General features: G+C 45.6%; 1 protein-coding gene across 4 annotated transcripts in view; it reads left to right on the forward strand.

Moving 5' to 3' along the window:
• Positions 1–24,030, forward strand: part of LOC135401434 (excitatory amino acid transporter-like) — a 76,924-nt gene that overhangs the window by 39,669 nt on the left and 13,225 nt on the right. Inside the window, exon 2 of one of the 4 annotated variants that reach the window (XM_064633847.1) lies at positions 18,092–18,226. The exons of 2 other annotated variants lie outside the window; for them this stretch is intronic. The gene's annotated coding sequence lies outside the window, so the exon portion shown is untranslated. Of the gene's footprint in view, positions 1–1,125; positions 1,200–18,091; positions 18,227–24,030 lie in introns of those variants that run through there. One more of the 4 variants, XM_064633848.1, reaches the window with a different exon arrangement.

Here is a 24,030-nt window from a genome sequence, read left to right on the forward strand (position 1 = left end):
TGCTTAATACGTTCCCAACACTAAAAGGCACTGGGTACTGGGGAGTTGGCCAAGGCAGCACCAGCAACCTGCGCTGTGTGCACTGACGAACCACCTCAAGGACATACGTGCTGAAATAATTTTTTAAATCATTCAGTGTTTTCACACGTCAAGCGTCCCGGAACAGCTGGTCGCACCAACGCGACCTAATTTTCTATATTTTTTTAAAATTTCTATTTGTATATTTTCTTGCTCAATTCGTTAAGTGGAATACGTCTTCAACAAACGACACAAGGTCAATACTTGCTGGGACGACATTTATCTAGACGCTGAACGCATGATTGCACACTCTTAGCAGGACATGCGTGTAACTCAAATGATGAGTGTATTTTTTAAAAAAATTCCTCGTTAGCGCGGCGAAGCAACTGTGTCTATAGACCTGTTGCTCTGGGCCAGGTTGCGCAAGTGAGCAGCAACATCAGCGCCACAAATTATGCAACACTCCCTAGTTTAGCAGACGACGCGGCACTTTCAAATACACGGTTCCGAGTAGTTCGCAGTTTTCAAGAAGCACCGCTTTTTCTGTGGATTTCCTACAGGTTTTGTAGCTTTCCTTGGCACCATACCGTTTGAAACACCATGCAAAACCCGCTGATGAAACTCCTTACTATTTGGATCCGTGACCGCTTGGGCCAGAAATGGCGCTGTGCAAACTTCAGTGCAACAGCCCTATGAGCGGCAGATGACATATGTGTTCTCTGTTGCCTTCTCCGAACGATCTGCCTTTCACGATGTGTTTGCTGAGTCCACATAATTGTCACGTTCGCTCAATGAATTTCGTTGATGTACATGCAAAAGGAGCGACCCGTTGAGAACACGAAGGAGTTATTCCGAGCACGAGCAGCGCTCGGCACGGCGGAGTCACCCTCCGCGAGGAAGAAAGGCTCGGCTGTGTGCTGGCGACTCCGTAATAGCCGGTTGTTCTTATCACGAGACTTTCCTGCGTGACTCGCAAATCGCAATCCAGGCCGACGTTATAAAAAGCCTTTATCTCCGGCGGCTTCTGTTGCGGTTTGATACGAACGACCTCGTTTCGTCAATAGACTTTCTTGGCTCGTGACTCCAGAGTGCCGGCAAGGAGGCGTTGGGGCAGGCCTCTACAGGGCAGGCAAGAAAGCCGTCTAATTCGCGGTATTGTTCCTGGTGAAGTGCCTACAGAAGTGAGCACGTTGTTCATTCATACTGTATCACGACCATCATTACTCAATGTTGTCTTACTATATATCTTTATGTTTTGATACAAACAGCGGATACAGCTCTTCTCCTGCGAAAAGTGTGTTGTAGCGAACACGTCATGCTAGTAATAATAGTAGTAATATCCACGACGTCAAAAATTGGTATTGATGCATATTCTTCTGCTTTCGTTTGTGCTATTCCGTTGATTCTAATCTCATTGTTTTCTTTCCCTTCTTACGTATTTCTCTTCCAATACCTAACGTTGACATTCGCCAACTCGCCCGATTCCTCACACTCTTCCAATACCATTTGCAGCAGCCTTCCTCGCCTTTGCCTTTAGCCTCGCTGTTTTTTTTTTTTTTTTTCAGTTTCCCTTTCTCGGAAAGTATCGATGTTTCGAAATGTTGTCGATTCCCCAAGTAGTGCAACCTACCGAAAAGCTTTATGGGTGAACCTCAAAGAAGTCACAAGTGGTCTGTTACTTCTGAACAGTGATAAAAAAAAAAAATCGTGCGTGCATGCCCATATTGTTTTAGAAGCCACTGTATCCGTGGACCTTGACGCAAAATATTGTTAACTATAAATGGGCGGCTACAGAATACAAAGTGTACACGGAATACTGTAGAGACACAATGTTCCTAACCTTTTTACACACTCAGGCTAAAATACATAGCTTCTAGAACACTGTAACACCCCTTCTCATCTTCAGTATGTAGTTGTTGTTGTTGTCATTATTCTAGAAGAGTCTTCGTTCGAAATACCGGCGGTTATCGTCCTGAGGCCTTACCGGTTCCCCGAATTTTCTGCCCTTCTGCATGCCTTTTAACAGTCTTCTGAGAGATACACAGTAACGTTGTCGCTAGCAAACGTGTCTGGAACAACATTCGTGGAAGCGAGGGAGTCGTTCACATGGAGTCTCGCACACTTTCTGTGCCTGTATTCAGGCCCGTGATTCAGGCCACATCAAGCAGGTTTCATAAAAAGCATTGCCGCGGAAGCTCGGAAGCCCCTCGACTGTCGCGTTGCAGTCTTTCAATCTGGGCACGTGCCACCTAGAACGTGTCTCGTCGTAGCAGCAAAAAATTGGAAACGAGACAAAAAAAAAAAAAAAACGCAGCTGGTAAAGAGCAGGAGAAGTTACCGAAAGCTGTCAGCCGTCTCCGATACTGACGTGTGATATTACGTGGCGAAGGGCGAGCGTTTTGTAGGCTTTCACGTCGACACCAAGAAATATTGAAACACGAAAATGACGAGATTTTCGCCTACTGCAAATTGACACGCTGGAGAATGTCGAGATATACGTTAGCTCACTTTCCGAAGACTTCCCAGACGAATGTCGGCACAGTTCCCCCTGAAGTCGGCCCAGGACGCATACTAACCCCCCCCCCCCCCTGTCCCCTACTCCTTCCTGCTGTCCTCCCTCCATCTGTCCAGGTCTGTACGCCGCTCATAGCCCAAGTTGCTTCGCGGCGCTAACACGGAGTTTAAAAAAAAATCTCATTAAATTAATTTTAGCTTTGCGAAAGAAGTGGTGTTGGTTGTGATGGTGAAAGGGCTCGTTGCGAAAGAGAGACATCCTCCTCTCCATTCTGCAACCAATAAGATCCTTTAGATAGCGCGCGCAGTTTGCCGAAAATACATCCAAGCTCCGGTGGCGCAGCGGTAACGCGTGCGCTTGGAGACTGGGAGGTCCGCGGTTCGACTCTGCGGGCCGGCTGTGCCGTCTGGGGTTTTTCCTGGGTTTCCCTCAGATGTGTAATAGGCGTATGCCGGCACAGTTCCCCTGAAGTCGGCCCATGGACGCAGCTATCCTCCCCCCGAGCGGATTGCGCTCGGTCTTCCACTTCACCCTTTCCTCTCCTCCTCTCGACCACCTTTCCCTTCCCGAGAAACATGCCGCCTAATCAGGCAGGCAGACCTCTCGGGTTCCTCCCAACGACACTCCTCCTCCTCCTCCTCCCTCCTCGTAATCGGCGTTATGCCGCATGGACGCAGGCTAATTTCGAGCACAACCATACTACTTCAAACGCGTATACATTCAGGCAAGGGAGAGAGGGAAAATGGGCATCACACGCGTCACGTGTGAGATTATTTGAGTAACTCTGTATCCACTCGTAGGCAACATATATTCCTTGACTATGAGGAGCGACAAGAAAGACTGGTCTGACGTTACGTTAAGAAATACTACTCACAGAAGGAACTTCTGCTATCCATGCGACATACAATTTCTACTTAAATTCCACGGCTACCTCGAAATATCCGCACATCTGAACACAGTACGTCCGTGGGTTCCGACATGCATGGCGGAGGCTCTTTGCAGAGGTCCCTTAAAGGGGTTGCGCCAAGTCATCCCAGGTTATCCCAGATAAACTTAAAAGACAGTTCCTTGCGACGATGGGAACCTGCATTGAAAGTTTCACGGCGAAGCGTGTAATAGAAGCGGAGAAAATAGGCACCGTGAATACCGAAACTCATATGGCGGTGGTGGTGGTGGTGGTGGTGATAGGGCTTGCCGTTGTCGGCCTCACGTATGTGGGCAACGTCACGACTCACGCCCTGGGGGAATGTGCGTCCTGGGCCGACTTCTAAGGGAACTGTGCCGACATATGTCTGAAAGCGTCTGAGGAAACTCATGTGGCGGTGGTGGTGGTGGTGATGTTGAAAGGGCTTGCCGTTGTCGGCCTCACGAACTCAAACTCATGTGGCGTGGTGGTGGTGGTGATGGCGATAGGGCTTGCCGTTGTCGGCCTCACGTATGTGGGCAACGTCACGACTGACGCCCTGGGGGAATGTGCGTCCTGGGCCGACTTCAAAGGGAACTGTGCCGACAAACCGCAAACTCATGTGGCGCTGACATCACAGCCCTCGCCGCCGCCAATGAGGCAACGCACGTGAAGTCACGTGCTTACGGCTGCCAATGGGAATGGGCGCAACTCTGATCTCTGTGACGTCTGCGCTTGGAAGGGTGTTCGAGGGCTTGTATCTTGCTAAGTACGACACGTAGAAGAATGAATCTTTTTTCCTCAGTATTCTGGCATGCAATGCAATGCGTCCGTGATGTAACGAACCACATCGATGAAAGTGTCCTATCCCCTCGCCTACTACAGGATTTCGATAAATGTGTAATCGCAGTGTCTGCAGGACGTTGCCGCGTTTATCCAGCAGGAGCATAAAAAGAGGTGAACACGCTTCGTAAGAGCTAATATAACTGGCACAACGAAATACGCGAATAAATGCGAAACCTACGGAGCAATTTGGTTCGCGCTTGGAAAACCCGTTCTGTTACCGCAGGCAGAGAACTCAGGTTGACTTGCTTTGAATGGGTCGTTTATATGCAAATACATTCTTTCCAGAATGCGTAATAGCGCCGGTTTGCTTGTTTTCGCGACGCGGTTCGGGGTTGCTTCTTCCTGTATGTTCTTACAGATACGCTTTTGTGTCGTCCTTATTACAGCGTTAAATTACATTGCAACATTACGCAGCATTATATAAATCTTTAAAATCAGGAATATTCCTAACACGTCACGAGCACGGTTGATAAGGCACGCAGTAGGTGCAGGAACCGCCGCAAAGTTTCCTGTCGTATATCCAGTATTTGTACTTTCGTAAGCGTACCATAAAAATAGATAAGAATTGACAATAAATATGACTGTACGATATCTAAGCCAATTCTACACCTAGCAATGCGAAGATAGAAATGACTCCACACTTTTCCTGTGGATGTCTTCGTGTCCCGCTATGGACTAGGGACACTTTTCGTAAATATGCAACGGTTGAACTCCAGAAAGAAAGTGTTTAACGCGCACAATACCGCAAAATTCAGTCTACAAACGTCAAGATAGACATACTCCTAGGTTTTAGTGGTGAACAGAGGTAGCAGTATGTTCAGTAGTTGTAAATCTAGAACACGCAAAATGTTTGGTGCCACGACTTTGATAATTAGGTATTCTTATTAGTATTACCTTTATATATTATCGTTATATTATATTATTATCTTATTAGGTAAAAGAAAAAAAAACGTGGACATGTTAGTTCGCACGCAGTCAGCACTGTGCCTTGCTGATTCCCTCGCCTTTCAGAATAAATGCAACAGTCTAACCCAAAACACAGTCAATCGTGTAAGAAGCGACTTTAGAAGGGCCATGCTCTATCCTTATAGTGTCGCGATCTATACGGAAAGGTAAAACATTTTCTTCAACAAGTCTGCATTACGATCACGCGGCGGTTGCAGCATAGAAAATATCCGCGCTTTTGGGTACGTACCTAGCTTGAATTCATAATGAGTGATAATGGCGTATCGCGCTTCAATGCTCTATGTGTAGTACCGCCTGCATCACCGCCGGCCATGCGTGTCCATTTCCGCCGGGCCTTCCCCGTTGAAAGTGACACTCTTAAAGCATCTACAGGAAGCACGAAGGAAAAAAAAAAGTTTTACGTATATCGCTTGCACAACACCTGTCGGAACTTGAGAGGTAACTGACCGAAGAGGAAAATGATTTTGTGAGTGTCTACGCAGTTCGCTGCAAATCTCGATATTGCGTATGCAGAAGCCTACGAATATTATAAAAGTTAAAGCCGAATCGGTCTTACGAAGAATTCGGTTTTGTAATTGAACACGTAAAACGACTGGTGTATAAGAAGCGGAACGTATAGTAGTGTTATATTTTCTACGAGGAATGTTTTTTTTTTATTACTTCTACAACGGCGTCAGGAATCGTCGAGGGTGCGCAGATTTCTGCACTGAGGGAGCTCAAAATACGCTGCCGTAAACCGCCCCCCCCCCCCCGTCTATCTGAAACGCTGCTGACGTAACGAGAACAGATTTGAGAAAACATTAAATCCTCGAGACTAACACAGAACAATATCCGACGTTTAACGTAAATCAAATGCAGGAAAAATGCGTGGTCAAACGTGCACTGCGTTCTCTGGAAGTCGTGATCTAATCATGTTTCGAAACTCATTGTGCCTTAAACGTGACCGCAGTGACAGATATAAAACGCGAAAAGCGAAACGTTGGAGCGAGCGTAAATGTACTACATACGAGACTCCGTATAGGAAGTGCGAGCAGTCTACGTTGAAAAGGTTCATCCTGCATAACTGCACGCTAGAGCTGCCGCGAACAAAAGGAGACGTTCCGGCCCCAAAATGTGTTGAAACGCAGACGGGAAGTAATCAAGTTGGAGAATAAAGAATCACTTTTGTATGTGACGCAATTTAAAAGGCGATGACAGAGATATTAGAGGCACACAGCTACAGCGTAATTTGTGTACTGCGAAAGAAAAAAAGAAAAGAGAAAGAGAAACAGCTGTCGAACATGTCATATGTCTTTCGCTATAGATGAGCTGACGCAGAGCCTTGTGGCATTGTCGCAGAATGGCAGTTCCACGCCTGCAACGACCAAATTTCCATCTTCTTCTCATATCCATAAACCACCCCTGCTGCCCGTTCGCCATATACTTTCGCTTAGCGTTTATCTCGAAGCGATCCCCCATCTCTATGCCTTCTTTCGCGCCACTGCAGCATTGCCGATAGGCTTTTCCCTCTTTGCGATTCAGCCTTTATCTTCCCATTTTCCTGCAAAAAACTGTTTCAACTTGCGGGGTATGTCTGTCATGAATACAGGGAACTGGAAAGGACATGAGATTGCCGCTCCATTCTGATCCTTTCTTACACTCACCTACCAGCTTCAATACCTTACAGCTTACACCAAGACCTCGTCCTACCCGGATGCCTCAGCGGCTAGTTAAAAACCGGAAGTACTTTCGTAATTTGTGGCGGCGTGACTTTATCAGCGCATGAGGGAAAGCTTTATGACTTGCTTTTCTCTTCTTCTTTGTTCTTCTTTTTTTTTTCTTCACTTTTGGAGCTCCTGACGAAAACAAACCAGCGGTTTGGAAGGCCTCTGCTCGCCAATTGTCAGCCTTCTTATCAATGAATGTCGTCCAAAAGCCACACCACAGATGACCATAATATAGGACACCCTCGGATAGCGGGTCTGCACATACTTAGAGCAGTACGAACAGTACGAAGGCTGAGGCGCTGTGGGAGGCGTGGCAAAGATGACGAACACTAGAGAAATTGAAGACTGAGGAATCTTCACATCATCCTTAACGGATTACATAATGTCCATCCCGCGTCTATTCTTGTGCTTCCTCTCAGCGTGAACTCGCACGTCGGTGGTGAGCCTTCGTACTTTTCAAACTACGACTTCAGTACACATAAGCCCTTGATGCATTTCTTCACCAGTTGTATCTTCCAATAGCGTCCAGTGGGGTAGCCTTTATAATAGAGAAGAGTGGCTCGACATGTCTTGGCTCGACGAAAGGTTTTCTCGACTAAAGATAGAAGACCTTGACTTCCGAATAGATGTGATGTGATGTGATGTGTGTGTGTGTGTTCCGAGTAGAGATTATGAGTCTGTCGGTGTCTTCTATGCTTCACCTTCCGTTTATGTGGGTTTGGCGCTTCAAAAAGTCCGAACGAACCTTCTGCTCAAGAAGTACGAATTGTCTGAAGCTTCACATGAGCCAATTAGGAGGGTTATATCTATGAATTTCATCTACGTCACGTTATATCGTTAGACGTCCCCGCGTTCTCAGCTTGTAACTTTTACGACAACTCGTTCAGACAGACTTCCTTTTATGACTGCTCGTAAAAAAACCTTGCCCACCGCTTCTTGTCTTTGTCGCTACCTTTTTATTCACGAGATGCTGCGCGGGCCGAGTAGGCTTTCCCAAGTGTACAACTGTGCCAACGTCGTCTTCTCACAGGGGCAAGTGGAGTTCATGAATCTTACAGAAAACAAACAATATTCGAACGCAGCCCTGTAACAATGACCCCCATTTGTTACTGAAGGCATAAGTGCATTGCATAACGGAGGCTCGTACCTACAATATGTTTGTTTGCAAGTGTTGTAAGAAAAACCAACAATGCCAAGAAGCCTTTGTCTTTGCCCAATATTGGACCAAGATTGGGTCAATACTGGCAATGCCGACACAATATTGGACCAAGATTGGACCAGTACTGCAATGCCGGCACAATATTGGACCAAGATTGGACCAAAACTGCAATGCCGGCACAATATTTGACCAAGATTGGACCAATACTGCAATACCGGCACAATATTGGACCAATATTGGACCAATACTGGCAATGTCGGCACAATATTTGACCAAGATTGGACCAATACTGCAATGCCGGCACAATATTGGACCAAGATTGGACCAATACTGGCAATGCCGGCACAATATTGGACCAAGATTGGACCAATATTGCAATGCCGGCGCAATATTGGACCAAGATTGGACCAATACTGGCAATACCGGCACAATATTGGACCAAGATTGGACCAATACTGGCAATACCGGCACGATATTGGACCAAGATTGGACCAATGTTGCGCCAGTGTTGCCAATATTGGTCCATTGCTGGGCCAAGATATTGTGCTGCTTGGGTATACGTACTGTGTTATATCTTCTTCCCTTTTCATTGTTCTGTTCTTCTTTCTTTAATTTTGTGGTGATAATATTTTAGTCGCAACACAACGCCCGCATACAGTCTGACAGGTTGTAGGCATCGACATGACGGAACTATCTCCGTAGAATTCCGGGCTTGTCCACATGTCGAACTAGGTCCCAATCTCCACTCTGAGTAGATAGAACATCATTTCGTTGGTGACACACCCGGGGTCATACTGAAGACAGTGAGATTGTAGGTTCGAATCCTTCCACCATCTGCGCTGCCTCGGGTTTTCCCTGGGTTTTCCTGCAGACTTTCCAGACGACACCGTTCCTCCTGAAGTCAACCCAGGACGCATACTAACCCCCACCCCCCTCCCACCCGTCTGTCTCCCTGTGTTTCATGCTGTAATCTCTCCATCTATCGAAGCCTGCACGCAGCTCATCGCTACTGTCGCTTCGCAGTGTTAGCACGAAATCAATCAATAAATCAACAATCTCCGCACGTGTCGACAACGCACTGGACGTACGTCACAGATTTAACCAACTAAGCTTTGGGAAAATGTTCCCTTCATTCTATACCGTCGGAGTAACAAAACTGCGACGTCGTTGCTATATTCGTCGTCACAATCTAATAAAACAATTTATTATCTATATACCAGTATATTTCCAGCGACCAATTCCCCGAGTTCTATATTTATAACGCCGTACGAAAGTGATGCATCTAGAAACATGTTTGCCGACGTTCACGCGGAGGAAGGCGAAAATACATGCGTTGTATCTCCGCCAGTCGATCTCCGCAATAAAATGAACGGGCGGAAGAATTTACGATGTCTGTGTTACAGTTATAACAGCGTGAAATGAAGTTTTTATTGGTCGTCGAGTCGATTTAGAGGAGTAGAGCGGTTTATATTGCTCGCGCGTGCAAGGGTCCAAATGCGCGTAGGGAATTATGATGAAAACATGAAGGAAATTGGAGGGTTAGTACCCGATGAAGGCGATGAAAAATAGGCATAGAGAGGATAAATGTGACAGTGCGACTATACCCTGACACACGTGGCCGGCTATTCAGCACCCGTTTTGTGCAGCGTGTACCCTATTTGTCAATAGATTTGGGACTCGTATCTATTTATAATCTAATATGGTTATGTGCGGTAGTCTATGAAGTGTCGTTAGTTCCTGGACATTTCAAATAAGATAGCAGCGTGACAGGCGGCGACAAAAGTCATACAGTGGCATTGAATGACTACTTCTTGATTACCGGTCAGTGCGCCAACACTTCGACGGACTGGCACTGGCACGACGAATTGCCGAAGGGCCTCTTTCGGATGGATAGGAGACCTCGGGCTCATCCTCTTGATGTGCTCTCCTATATTGTTTTCTCGTGCGCCCGTCAAACATACGCACAACACATGACGTGGAAGCGGCATCTGGTGAGCATGATGGAAAGAGGTTCCGGGACGTTTGATCGAACGCCGTTTGGTCGAACGCAGGACATTTGGTCGAAAGCCACTTGATCGAACGCCGTTTGATCGAAACGGCAGCGGTCGTTTGATCGATTTTTTTTTATTGGTTCACTTGGAGTGACAGTTCACTCACTTGGAGTGAGTTTTTTTAATTGGTTCACTTGGAGCGAAAGTGACAAAAAAAAGAAAGAAAAAAGACAAGGAAAAAAAAAGCTGCAGTTCTAAGTGCAGTTATCCTAAGGAACATTTAACTTTGTGTAATCTGCTTCCCCGTAAACACATTCCTCATGCTAACCCACTTGTTAGTGTCCAAAAAGCAGGACAAGGGTCAGGGTTGTTCACCGTTAACCCGTTGGACAACCGAATAGGTTTTATCCGCTCTGACACATAGTGACTAAACATGCTGTACTTGTTAATCCCCCAGCCCTTTGTGAAATAATAATAGATGTCAAGTATTAAACATTTTGGCAAATGAATTAAAAAATAAGTAAATGACATTTTTGATTATTTATTCCCGTCGAATGTGAACAAATTTTAACAGTGGATTATTATTTGTAATCAACTGACCAATGTATAGGAGAAAGAGCAGTTTCAGTTTATTTACTTTTCGCCTACGTGCAAGTGAACCTAAATTTAGTTCTTGCAACAGACATGTAACCGAAGAAGTGCTTCGAAACTTAGACATGATAAGCAGGGCAGCAGATCTCTGTACTTTCTCTATTTCTTCGGATATCGTGCATGTGTAGTGATTCGAGGCTGCAGATGCATACTCTAAGGGCGAACTAAGGTTTTACATGCTGTTAATTTAACATCTCTCGTTGTACCATGGCGAAATTTCGTTCTTAACACCCACAGACTTCGAGTGGCTTTGCGCATATGACTATCCCGTTTCAGACCGTTCCCTTTAAATATGTCGCCAGCAATAAGGAGGATGCCCAGAACAAGGATAGACTATCGGCTGCTCTCAACCTGGGGCAGCTTTCTTCAATATGTGTCCTACTGATTCGTAAATGACAAACGCCTGCAACTAACCAGTGGTCTCCCCTCTTCGGCTGCAAACAGCAAAAAAAAAAAAAAAAAGACGAAATAAAAAAAGCAGAGGACACTCATTGCCTGCTCCGTATGCTCGAGTCAAAAGTTACAAAAAAAGTGGTGCGGACAACACAGTGCATGCAGCTTTGAATTCCCTTCGAACAAACGTCTTTCGAACAAACGGCGTCGATCAACCGGCTTTCGATCAAACGGCTTTCGACCAAGCGGCGTTCGATCAAACGCCTTCGATCAAACGGCGTTCGACCAAACGGCGTTCGACCAAATGGGCGGACACCTGGAAAGATCCGTTCTCAGGTTGGAACACACAGACAAACACATCACAGGTTTCAAGATGACCAGGAACAGTGAAAGATCGAAAAAATGATTTTTTATCTTTCAATATTCTTATATTCACGAGAGGATTTATGTTTATTTGTTTTTTCCTGTTTGTGTGTTCTCAGAATGGGTACTTTCAGCCATATTCCAAGTAAACGTCATTTATCACGTCCCCCTTTATTTTCACGTTGTTCCGTTGCATATTTGCGTGTTGAAATGTCGCTTCTTTTGCTCTCGGCTAAGTTGTCTTATTTGATGCTTCTTGTAACAAGAAAAAAAGAAACAGAAAAAATGAAGAAGTGCAAGACACGTACGACGTCCTTTGCATGGAATATTGAAGTAGAGTGGCTGACCTAACTCGAGGGGGAGGGGGTATATGCTTAATAGAAAGAAAAGAGGATGCGTCAGCCAGGCTGATGCCAGCTTGCTATTCCACAAAAAAAAAAGATAAAAGAAAAAGAAACTCACAATAGACATTAACAGAAAGAAAGGAAAAGAAGAAAAGAGTTTAAAACAGCAAGAAGAAAAACAGCCAGCCACCTAACTCGAACTTCTCTTCCTTCTCCTAAATAGCTCTATGTAGCATCGGCAGCTTGAGCAGACGGTGGGCAAAGAGTTGTGGCACCTTGTGGTTTTTATCATGTTATCGCTTAGTCGGCTTACTGGTTGTGCAGTTGACGGTGTGCCCCACGTCTCTTTGGGGCCGCACTGCCGAACAGCCCCAATTTCGGAACAACTGGGCCCCGACGGAAGCACAGGCGGTGAATGCGTGACGCCGCTCACGTCAGGCCTTGGCGTGCGGCTGCCAAGAGTTCTAGGGCTCTTCTATTGTTGCTCTTATTTTTTCAGAGACCTATTTCTTGCTGTATCCGCAGGCGTTTATCTAAGGTTGCCCTTTGATTCGTAGCCACCACAACGTTACGTTAGACAGCAGGTTCGTTAAACTTGTTACGTGGTGTTAAGAAGCATTGCGTCATAGTTGGCGCGACGCACTGTACTAGTTTCGAGAGACACGAGGTTTGGGAGAACGGCTTGGGTGTGCGTTAGGCGGAATGTAGTATGTTGTGTGCGAACTTGTATTCGTGTGCAAGCCGTATAGATGCTGCGACTGTCGGGTACATGGCTCTTAAAGCGTACGCACACAATAGGTGTGCACGTTTCACAGAACCCGGACGCCGGCGAGAGTGGGTAGACAGCGACAATGTTGCTCTGTTTGATAGGGCAGTAAGTCGAGCAGAATGTACTATTTCGTATAGTAGAACTTTCAACCACAGTTGACCTGCTGTACTTTTAGTGTTGATCATCTACACTTCAAATCAAAACACTTTCGCAGTTTAGTCGAATGCCCCTAAACGAATAGGAAGCCAAAGCACTATACTGGCACAGCGAAGACAAGACAAAGTCCCACGCCTGAGTCTCCTCCCAAATATCGCTTCTTATGTGCATAGTTTGGGTAAGCTTCCGGAAAACAGGAAAAATTGGACACTGTTTCTCGTTTTTGTACTGCGGACTTAACTGGAAAAATCAACATGTTCACAACACTGTTGAATACAAAAACATTGCGCCCCATTTGACCGCTGTCGCCTTCTGTTGACTTTATATTCGCTTTATATCACTCATTATATTTATCATCACTGTGATTTTGATTACCTTACCCTCGATCCAGAAAACCCACTTTATGTAAAGTGCTGTGCAAAGCGGCAGCATTGCAGATACGCAAGCGTTAGTGTTACTATAGCGCGTCATAGATTGAGGATGATGACGATTGCGATACGAATAATACAGGGACATTTATGGCATTATATTTATGCCATTACTTCCTTTGTCGTCGCCTGCTTTTCGCTCTCTTTGTGATCTTCCATCGTTCAAATACAACACCTCTGCCGCCGCTGTCTCCACATATCCCGCTCTGGCACCAGCTTTAGGAAAAAGATTCCTTCAAAGTTTTAAGCTCGATACAATACACATTTAAAAGCTGAACCATTATGGGATAGTGCTTTCTCGTAGAAACGAGAATATATGTACGAGAATGCATAATGGAAGACCTATGATGCAGCTTTCTGGTACACGCCAAAGGAAAAACGTATTCAAACCTTGTACGGACTGCACGGCTGTCTGCACCTGAAAGAAAAGACGTGAAAAGATTTGCGTCTGATTTTCTTCAGCACAAAAAGAATAAGGGACAAGCGTAACGTCTCAGAAATAACACAGCTGATCCAAGCTACAAAAACACGGGGACGTTTATTCTCCCGTCTCTTCTTGTTTCCCCTCTCTTCCTCCTTCTCCTTCTCCTACAAACAAAAGAGGGAGATAGAAAGAGAGGATGAAGTAGCACCAGTTCATATATTGCGTCCTTCTCGCATTCTTGCTTACCTAACAGTACAGTGCCTTTTCCCATTTTCTGTCTCAGATCCGATGTCTCTCCTCAGAAAGCACTGAAGTTTTGTTGTCGCTGTTGTTGCAAGCAGTAGATATTCCTTCCTTTATTGCACGCTACATGTGCTATACCTATAGAGGTTTGCACAGGTACGGTTTCGTCGCAGAGCCGAGCGGATATTCGTGCGACATCCTCGTTTGCGGGTGGAAATATAATGCTTTGAAATCCGCGCGGATAAGGTGCGGATAAAACAGCGCGTCTCTGCGGTGCGCGCGGATATTCACGTTTTATCCGCAAATACGCGTAGCGTCTCTGCCGACATCATTTAGGGGGAATCAAAAATGGCGTCGAAGTGTCCCATCGCTTGTACTGCTGTGTCTTTAACTGCTGTTCCTTTAAGTATTGCATAACTGTTAATGACGTAACGTTCCTGAAAACGTTTGGGAGCTGTTTCGTCATGGATATTCCAACAAATGCAGTGGTCGCGGATGTTTTGATGTACGCGATATCCGCGCGGATGCGGTTACGGATGCGGTCGCTGATACTGTCAATCTTCTCCGCGCTCACCTCTAACTACACCACGAGGGAACATCCTGTTATCGAATTCGCAGAATATTTTCCCCGATGCTCAGTCGATGCTTGCCTCCGTCTTCATGTTTTTCTTGGCACGCATTCAGCAAAGCATGCATCGTCACCAAATTTGCTCCACGCAAAACATTTTTAAGCTGTCTGCCAGCGAATACAACACGACAAGAGCGATGGCCTGGATGTTTACATTTCTGTACCACTTGGTGAGCCGGCGTGGCTGAGCAGAAAAAGTGAAGTCTAGAATGATTTTTTTCGTCTCGTTCTCTGCAATGACTTTTTTTTTTACTTGTAGTGCACGAACAACAGGGGCAGAACGTCGGAAGGCAGGTTCCAGCTTAGTTTTTATTTTCATTTTTTTACTCAATTATTACTTTTCATTCAAATCTAAGCTTTGCTGTTCCTCTTTTTTGTGCAATGTGTTTTGCTCGGTTCTGATCATGCGCAACATTTTAGAAGCATCCACACTAAACGTGTGCAGGCTTCTTACGTGGCTACGGAACCAGGCTAACGTGGTTAGCAAAGTCTCTGCAGAACACATAAATCATTTCGCGGTGGTACGTGCACGGTTTTCGCAATTTCATTGTCAGCAGTATATGATGGCTATAGCAACCACGCATGTACGGCAGTGTTCCTATGCACCCTGTTTGTGATCACCCATTTGCCTCGTGTTTTCTCCTGGTTGGGATGCAAAAGAGTCGTAAGTTCGATAGACAGATACAAATTCAACTTTGTTGCCCTCGTAATTCATAAAATATCCAATTACACGGCCTGTAGCGTGGCGTAATTTAGTTTTGGTGGAAACCAACAACGTGGAATTCGAAAGACGCTTTGAAGCTTGAGGAAGCAAGTTGAAAGAACAAAACCGTGGGAAAACGAAGACGAAGAAGAAGAGAAGTGTAGAATTCGACCCTCAGCGTCACCGAAGGTCACCCGTTTGAAGTCACCTTATACAGGGGCCCGCACACTATAACACACGAGCAACGCTGCCTTCTTTTGGATGTGTACCAAGAGGGTGCCTTAAGCATCGCACAAGTGGCCTGTCACTGGAGACGTGTCCCAGAATAAAAAGGGCGAAGCCAGTGGGGGATGCAGACGACCATGCCGTCTCTCCCCGCTATTGGCATTACTCCAGACGTACAACAGAACAAAGATGCCGCCACGAACGCACAGAGCCCTATCGAAAGCCAGCTAACAACACACGCAGTCCTATGAAGGCCAGCTCACCAACATCGTCATCGTCATCCTACCATCATCATCATCATCGACAGGGAATTATCAAAGAGTAACCAGATGTGGGCCACGTTACATGCGTAGAAATCGTAACCACTCAAATTCGAGAATCGTAACCACACACAGCTCTTGCAAAAGATCTGAGACCTGGTACTCTGTTTCCGGGTGCTTCTTTTGCTTCTTGTTGTACGCACATATATTACTTACATGGTTCGAGGTCTGACAGAACGTGAGTAATAAGCGAATGAGCACGACGTACAGCAGTAGTCACTTCACAAGTGGCGCATCAAAGCCTTCGCTTCCAGCGCCTCCATTTTGTGCGCGTGGGAGCGCTTTCTTGCACTTAGTCGAGTGCCAATTGTTCGAGCGCAATAAGATACGTGCGCATCCGTGGCAACGCATATAGTGCATTATTTAGCACATCGAGCTTCCCCTGTTGTGCACGCCACAAACGCACCCGAAACCTCATTTCCGTACCTAAAAATATGGTAAGCATACACGCCAGAAAGTCCTCTTGGGAATATCTCATTTTTCTTCATTTGTGGCTCGGCGCTTTGCGAACTCGAGGGCCTAAACTGAGTGGCGTGGGACGCAAGGACGAAAACAAATTGCGACCTTCCTCGACAGCAATATTTCACACAGGACAACAGATCGTACATGTTAAAGTGTCTCATTAATCATGCTCAGCTGACAGGGTCAATAATGCAGGAGCCCTCTGAATAGTCGGATGCGACGATGGTGTTGCTGACGCGCAAAATTATCGTTTAAGCCCATGTGTTAACCTATCAACATTCGTCGTCCGGCTTGCTTATCGCATTTGCGTAGTGATAGAGCAATATGCAGATTTGTAGGAACTATATATATAGCGGCGAACGTGTGTAATGAGGCGTGGAGCGAAGAGCCACGGGTTCGAATCACAGAACCGGCTCTCCTGTCTGACTGCGTTCTTAGGGTTTCCCTCAGATGGAACAATTTACTGTGAAGCCTGCCCAGGATGCACAATCCGCCTCCGCGATTAACATGCCGCCATTTGGCTGACAGATCACCGGGAATTCAGTGGCAGAGCCGTAATCAACCGAGCAAGTTTTTCTTTTTCCTTCACCATTTGACACTTTCGTGAATGAGGTATCATCATCTCATCATCATCGACCAAACGAGAAAATTGGGGAGCAACTACAGATTAGTCCTCTAGAGTGCAATCAGACGCTATATTTTAGTACCCGGATCCTGAAGCTTTACTTCCCAACACTACAAGTCATCCCTATAGTCTGTATATAAACGTCCGTGTATTTAGTCCGGAAAGCAACTAATCGTTGTGACGATGTATTTTAGTCCCAAAAGCACCAAAATTACACCTTGTCCTTTTCTTTTTCTTTTTTTAGGGCGTACAGAAAACGAAGCAAGTCCTTTTTTTACAGGTTAACTGATAAAACATTTTACATATCCTTGTCAGACGATGTCCTTCTTAACCATCTCCACACATGACACAAGGCGTACAGACAGGGAAGCAAGCCCTTTTTTTTACACGTTAGGCGATAAAACATTAACATATCCTTGTCGGACGAGATGTCCTTCTCCGCACATGTCTTGACGACGATCTCGACACAACATCCATTAACTTTTTAGTCACGTGGCACTACAGGGCCATTCATCTATGCCACCGGTCCACGAACCGCAAAACTGGAATCGACAACCGCGTTTTAAATGTCTTCCCCTATCTCACAGGTTTTCGTTCGACGTGTGTTCACTTTGCTCCGCACGCCTCAGTACCCATGTATGTATAATGGACGGGAGAGGGGGGGGGGGGGACTTAAGAGGTTCAGGATATGGGATATCAGACCTGTCTTTGAAGCAGCTCTCTCCCCATGCGTCAACCAATTTATCATCTGCAACATCACACCGCGTCCATGTTGATGACAGCCGAGCCTGGTATGCAAGTTGACAGCTCACAACCTTGAACGGGGTGTATCGTGGTGTATCGCTGGGGAGATAGGGGGTTATTTCTGATGCTCTATGGGGCCCTAAACTGATCCTCATTGAGGTTAATAGAACGTTGGAGTGATGCTCGTAACGCGTAGCTCCTGTATATAGGCCCGCTGTGTGTGCGGAATGCTTTCAGTGCTCGCTCTGGTGTAATTTATGGAGCGCCCGTTATTATATCGGACTGCCCCCCCCCCTGACGTGGAATGCTGTTAGTTCATGAGTAGGGGTCGTGTGAGATGTTTCGTCTGAATTATAGCATCTGAGAAATTAAGGGCAAGTTTAGATACTGTTCCCCGTCACAAAAACAACGGACAAGAACATTGCGAGGAATTAAAGTTTTCGGTCTACAATGTGGCTCACTCTCATATCATCGTCATCATGTATTTCTCTCTCTCTCTCCCGTATAGGGCACACTGCCGGGAACGACAGTTCATAACGGTGTCGCTTTTCTGGGTCGCTTCCAATGAGAGTAACCTCCTGTAACCCATGTAACCCCACTTCGGCATCAGTGAGACGGAAGTGACGCTTTTCACTAAATAAAAGTAAGCAATGCTCTCGCCGATATAAAAGTTTTTTTTTTCATGTTTCATGAAATATGTAACAATCATAACATATCATTATGAACACAACGTTAGCGGTGAACATCGTGTACGAAAAAAGCTTTCACTAAAGAGCTACTTGCGTTAAAGGGAGACTCCGGAACCAAATGGATTTCAAGCTTGTGGTATTCCGACAATCATTTACACAAACTGAACACAGTTGTGAAATGTCTCACTTGAAAACGAAGGTGGAATCATAAAAACGACCTTCGAAATTTGAAAAAGTCTGGCTCCCGCCGAACGTCGATGGAAGTACTTCTTGTTCCTTTCTCTGCTCGGTCGACGTCACCGTGCATTAGCCATACCATTCCTGTGCTGTTTTCTGACTCTCAGGGAAGCAGAGGAGCGTTGTTTCTTTCCATCTGTGTCTGAGTCATGCAATCCCCAATCTTCGTTCATTGTTTTGTTCCGGGAATATAACGGAGCGGCTAATGCCGGCATGGTATACTACTTGTCCGCTTCATGCAGGGTGACGTAACGCGTTGGCCTTCGGAAGGGAAAGTTTTTGAGACTCCTCTCCACAATCCTGTTTCGGTTTGATTGCTCGCTTATTTGAGGCATAATTCGTCACACGAGAAAGAAACAAACTTGATGGCAAGTATACTGTGGATGTTATGCACCAACTACGATGTACAGCAATTTTTTTCACCGATCGTTCCGAAGTGTCCCTTTAATAAAGGTACTAACTAGCTGGACTACGACTAGGCCCCGTGACAGTTTACAAAAAAAAAAAAAAGAACACTTCTAGAGATTATCGTAAAGCGTCCCCCGCGTGCCATCTAGTTATATGTACAGCCTGGTAGAGTCGTCGCATTCGAACGACGAAGATATAAATATTCGTATCAATTAAAGTAACCTCCCAAAGTGAAATAAATATACATCGCGCCCTACGTGCTCGTTGTAATGGCAATACCGAAAGCGTGCGATCGATTGTGAAGTGCCCCCCTACACAAAATAAATGCAATCGCATCTGATCGCAACTAATGCAGTGCGCTATAACAAAGCGAACACAAAAGGAGCATCACAGTACTCAACTACGGTAAGGATCCTGCGTTGACGAGATTGTATCGCCTGAGTGCTCAACTTACGGCATGAAAGCCCCCTAACACACTGCGACGGATCGCAGAGTTTCCGCACGAGTCACTGCGAAGAACCCTGGAGAGACTGAACAATATATAGCTTTCGACAGAATGAAAGCCTAAGGAGACTGGGCAGCTTCCCAATGATAAACTGTGCTACGTTAACTCACGTCACCTGCACCTTCATACCTGTACCTGGCCTGCACCTTCATATACCTTTGATAGCGATTTTACTTAAACTTTTGCATGACGCCATTGGAGCTTATTTCTGGGCGACACAAAATACCGCTTGTAGTGCAGAGGACCGTTAAGTATAGGCTTTCTCGGATTGGCAAATATGCTGTCCAAAACTCGCTTTCACTTCTGCCATAAAGCAGTCTATGGGCAGCAGAGGAAGCAGCAGGTCACGCCCCGTCCCTCTCCTGTGATGTCGACGGAAGTGGGATTACTTTCGGTTCCAATAGGACTTCCGCAACAACCCTTGCTCTCCAGAGTGGCACCCACTCATTTCTTTCCGTTGTAAGATTCAGTATTGTTTTCTTTTTCTTGTTTTTTTTTTCTTCTTTTTTTTTAGTGGGGGGGGGGGGAGGTTAGTGAAACGGAAACAAACTAGTCGTTTACGTTTTTCTTGAGGGGAGAAGTACTCAGTGGCATATGTCCTTTTTGCGTCCGTCCGGAACACCACCGCCTCCGCACCTCAGCAGGCGTCTCTGTCCCCCTCTCCTGTCACCCTTTGCTGGTGCAGGCAGCATTCGATCCTTTACGATGGTGGCGGTATCGTGCAGTTTGTGCCAATTGCGTCCAATTGCGAATGGGCAGATCGATACGATCGCATCGAAAATACGACAAAATCGCATTTGTATTCGCCACTTGCATAAAGATTTTGTCAATGGACTGATCAAAAAGCCGCTAGCAATTTCTCGCGGTTACGATTTCGCCACTTCTATTTGTTGCGCTCGCTCAAACATTCTCTTCTGTTGCCTTTCCACCTGTGCACCTGAAGAGCTGTAAGCGGCGAAGGAGTGGTATGACAGGCTACCTCTGCGAACAGATGTGTAGCGGTTACGCAAGTAGGAAAAGAACGTGCATGATGCCACTTTTATTCTTTGAGCTAGAAGGTCGCGTAACTGCGAGAGCCGTACTACACAGATGCGAAAGATAGCGAGGTATTTTGGACGTGTAGAGGAATTTCTTCAGCAGTGTCCTTGAATATGATCAAGTGGCGGGAGCGGAGAGTAGCGAATGCGCAATAAACCTTCATTCTTTTTTTGCTTTTTGGCTTTCCTGAGGTGGAAATAGGAGCCGGGCAATATCGCAGTGTATAAGTCCCATGACAAACTGGATAAAAAGCGAGCGAGCGAGCGAACGAGCGGGTGGCATATATCCATGACGAAAACTCCCCAGTCTAGAAAAAAGAAAAAAAAAAAAAAACCAAAGGGACGCACACGTACGCAAGTCTCAAACAAAGCCAAAGTTTTATACGCAAACGAGCAAATATATGCAGGGATATGCATTTTACATTTTTAAATATATATATACATTTTGTTGAGCTTGAGGCGGTGGTAGGAACAGGAACACAAAATACGAGTAATAACATCGTTACACCAGCTTACTTTTCTTTCTTTTTTTATTTATTCCGTGTTAGCACCGCGAAGCAAATGTGGCTATGAGCGACATACATATATCGACAGATGGCAGCAGGAAGGTCCGAGGTAAAAAGGGGTTAGTATGCGTCCTGGGCCGACTTCATGGGGAACTGTGCCGATATTAGTCCGCAAAGTCTTCGGAAAAGCCAGGGAAAACCTCGGACAGCACAGCTGGTGGGATTCGAACCCACCACCTCCCAGTCGCCAGCACGACCTTGGCTACCACCAAAGAAAGAGCGGGAAAGCCTTAACCTGCTCGGCCATGCCGCTGGTGTATCCTTGTTATGGTAGGTGCATTGTCGAGAAACATTATGAATGCAAAACGCAATTATACGCACTATTTTTTCATTAATTGTTTAAGACTATAATAACGCAGTATTCTAACCACACGCACACATACACACACACACACACATAAAAAAAACTTTTCGAGGCACCGCGATGGTTAAAAAACTACGGCAACGGTAACAGATACATGATGATGATGGAGGACAGGAAGAGTTCCGGTACCCTGCTCCATTACATAATCCTTGAGTGAAATGGCAATCAAATGCATGGAGCACACACATGACTGCATAATGAACAGTAGAATAAGATTTCCTGCTCACAAAACCTGCAAAGAAGACGACAAACTGGGCTGTACAAAACAGTAGTTTCTGAATAACTCCCTTAAGCATTGTGTTCCTTTCTTGTTTTGTTTATCTCCTTTTTCCTTTTCTTTTTTCTGTCTTTTTTAAGGAATAGCAAGTCGGCCTACGCCGGACTAACCTTTCGTCCCTTTCTTTTCTTTTTTTCTCAATAAACATATCCCCCCTCATAAGCGTGCTTGTCGACTGAAACAAAGTCGTTTTCTTGGAATGTTTCTAAATTGCAGAAGCGCAACAAAGTGATACAGATTTCGCAACTGGGCTATTAGGTACTGCATTTTGACCATTAGAGGTGAATAAGGTTCCAGTGTCAGTCACGAAGGAAACGGGAGCAAAACCTTATATTTTTATGTATCAGTTTGAGTTAGCTGGTGATATTTTAGTAACAGGTATAATCAAAAAGATGAAGATTGAGGAGGTTGCACATAAAAAGCCTTTTGTATTTCTTTCACTCTATTTCTCTTGCAAACACGCTTCAAGTGCTGGCTATAATTTCCTTTTTATGCAGCACGCAATAATAGTTATCGTTGAGTGTACTCTACTTCAGTGGGATGATTCTTCGAGCACCCTGACAGTTTTGGAGCAAAAAATAATTTTAATAAATCACTGTCGGATGCTTTGATGGCTTATAATTAAAAACGTGTGTGCTTTAAGTGTATATACTTGGTAGCATAGAATGACAGCGGTGAGTTTAAACAATAGCGTCATAAATTAGTGAAGAATAATTTATTATTCCCCTTACTCCGTGCGTCCATCTCGCCATACTATTGGACAGGCGTGAAGCTCAGAGCCTTGGAGTGGGAAAGTACGCAAAGGGAAAGTAAACCGTTCGTGCGACACTTCTATTGCAACCGTAACTGTCATTACGGAAAGTCTGATGCCGTTTCGTTTTTCAGGCAATAGTTCTATTTATAGTCCTCTACTGCTTCGCTTATCACTTGACTTCGAAATATATAAATACGTTAATTGGAGTAGAGGAGCTAGCAGGCACAAACAGAGACGATACATCTGTCCCTGACGATGAACCTCCCCAGTCATCGTCTTGTAATAACGTTGTTGTTTGATACACCTCTGCAAGTTCCTATTACAAAGAAAATGGGAAAAAATAAAAAAATAAATGTCGCAGAAATTTGCGGAACACATTCTTTGTCCCCGGATATACTTTTCACTTTTCTTCTCTCTAGTTATTCATAACAAACAAACAACACACACACACACGATGATGATGATGATGAGGTAGGCGATTCACCGCCGCTGAGGCGGTACACTGCCCTATTGCGCATTGGGAACGGATGAGGGGATGATGATGTGGGGAGCACTTCCAGAGATCCCCCGTCAGAACGGTGGAGCGCAAGAACTCCGCAAGAAGGCGAAGGCCTTGCATCTGGTGGGCAGCGTTCGACCACGGTCCGAGGATCTTCGCGAGGTTGAACGACCGCTTTTCTCAATACGTTGCATAGAGACTTCCATTAGTGCACGCTCGTGGTGATATTGCCCACAAGCCAGGATGACGTGGCAGAGGTCGCCGTGCACTCCACAAGTGGGGAAGACTAGGTGGAGCCGAGACGGTGTTGAAAGGCTGGTGTAAAGGCGACGTTGAGCCTCATGCGGTGGAAGGCTGCAGTAAAGGGACGCGGTAAGGGTAGGGAACAAACAAAAAAATAATAATACACATCCTCGAATTCTTCAGCTTCTTCTGATAAGGTGGTCGTGGTGGTGTGCTATTTCCGAGCGCTCTGCCCGCCGTCGTGGCGACATGTTCCTCAGGGGGACCGTGCGTCTAGGGCCTTCTTCGAATACTGTTTTTATTTCGTCTGCTTCTTCGCATTACGATGGACTCACCGTACTCACACTTTCTAGCCGCTCGAAGCCGAGCGCAACCTCGAGCGACAAGAACCTCGTGGTCAGTTACTTCCTCGCAGTACCAATAGACATCCGGTAGCGCACGAGAAATTTTAATTAAGGGAGCCGTATGTCGTCGCAACTTTTTTGGAACTGAGCAAACATGCGGGTTGTGAATGACACAGGCAAACCGAGAAGTGGAATTCCAGAGGCCGTCCACTTTTAGCTCGCCTCAACCACGTTGTAGTATACAAAGCTTCTTTCTTTCCCCCCCTTTTTTTTAGGAGTTCGACAAGGTTTCGACCGCTAGTTCCACACGACAAGCGTGGGTGGAATGGTGACGCGGCAACGATGTTTCCCTAAGGGTTCAAAAATTGTCAGTCGCACAATACCAAGTAATATTTGACTTCCTTGCACTGCGGACGTGCTGATATTACGTTTTATTTATTTATTTATGTAAAGTTTTCAGTCTCGTCTCATCGGGCTTTTTGTGCAGCACGGCTTCAGGACATATTGACGTTGAGTTGCAATAT

Source organism: Ornithodoros turicata, chromosome 7 (assembly GCF_037126465.1).
Source record: "Ornithodoros turicata isolate Travis chromosome 7, ASM3712646v1, whole genome shotgun sequence".
In the NCBI taxonomy this organism is placed as follows: Eukaryota; Metazoa; Arthropoda; class Arachnida; order Ixodida; family Argasidae; genus Ornithodoros; species Ornithodoros turicata.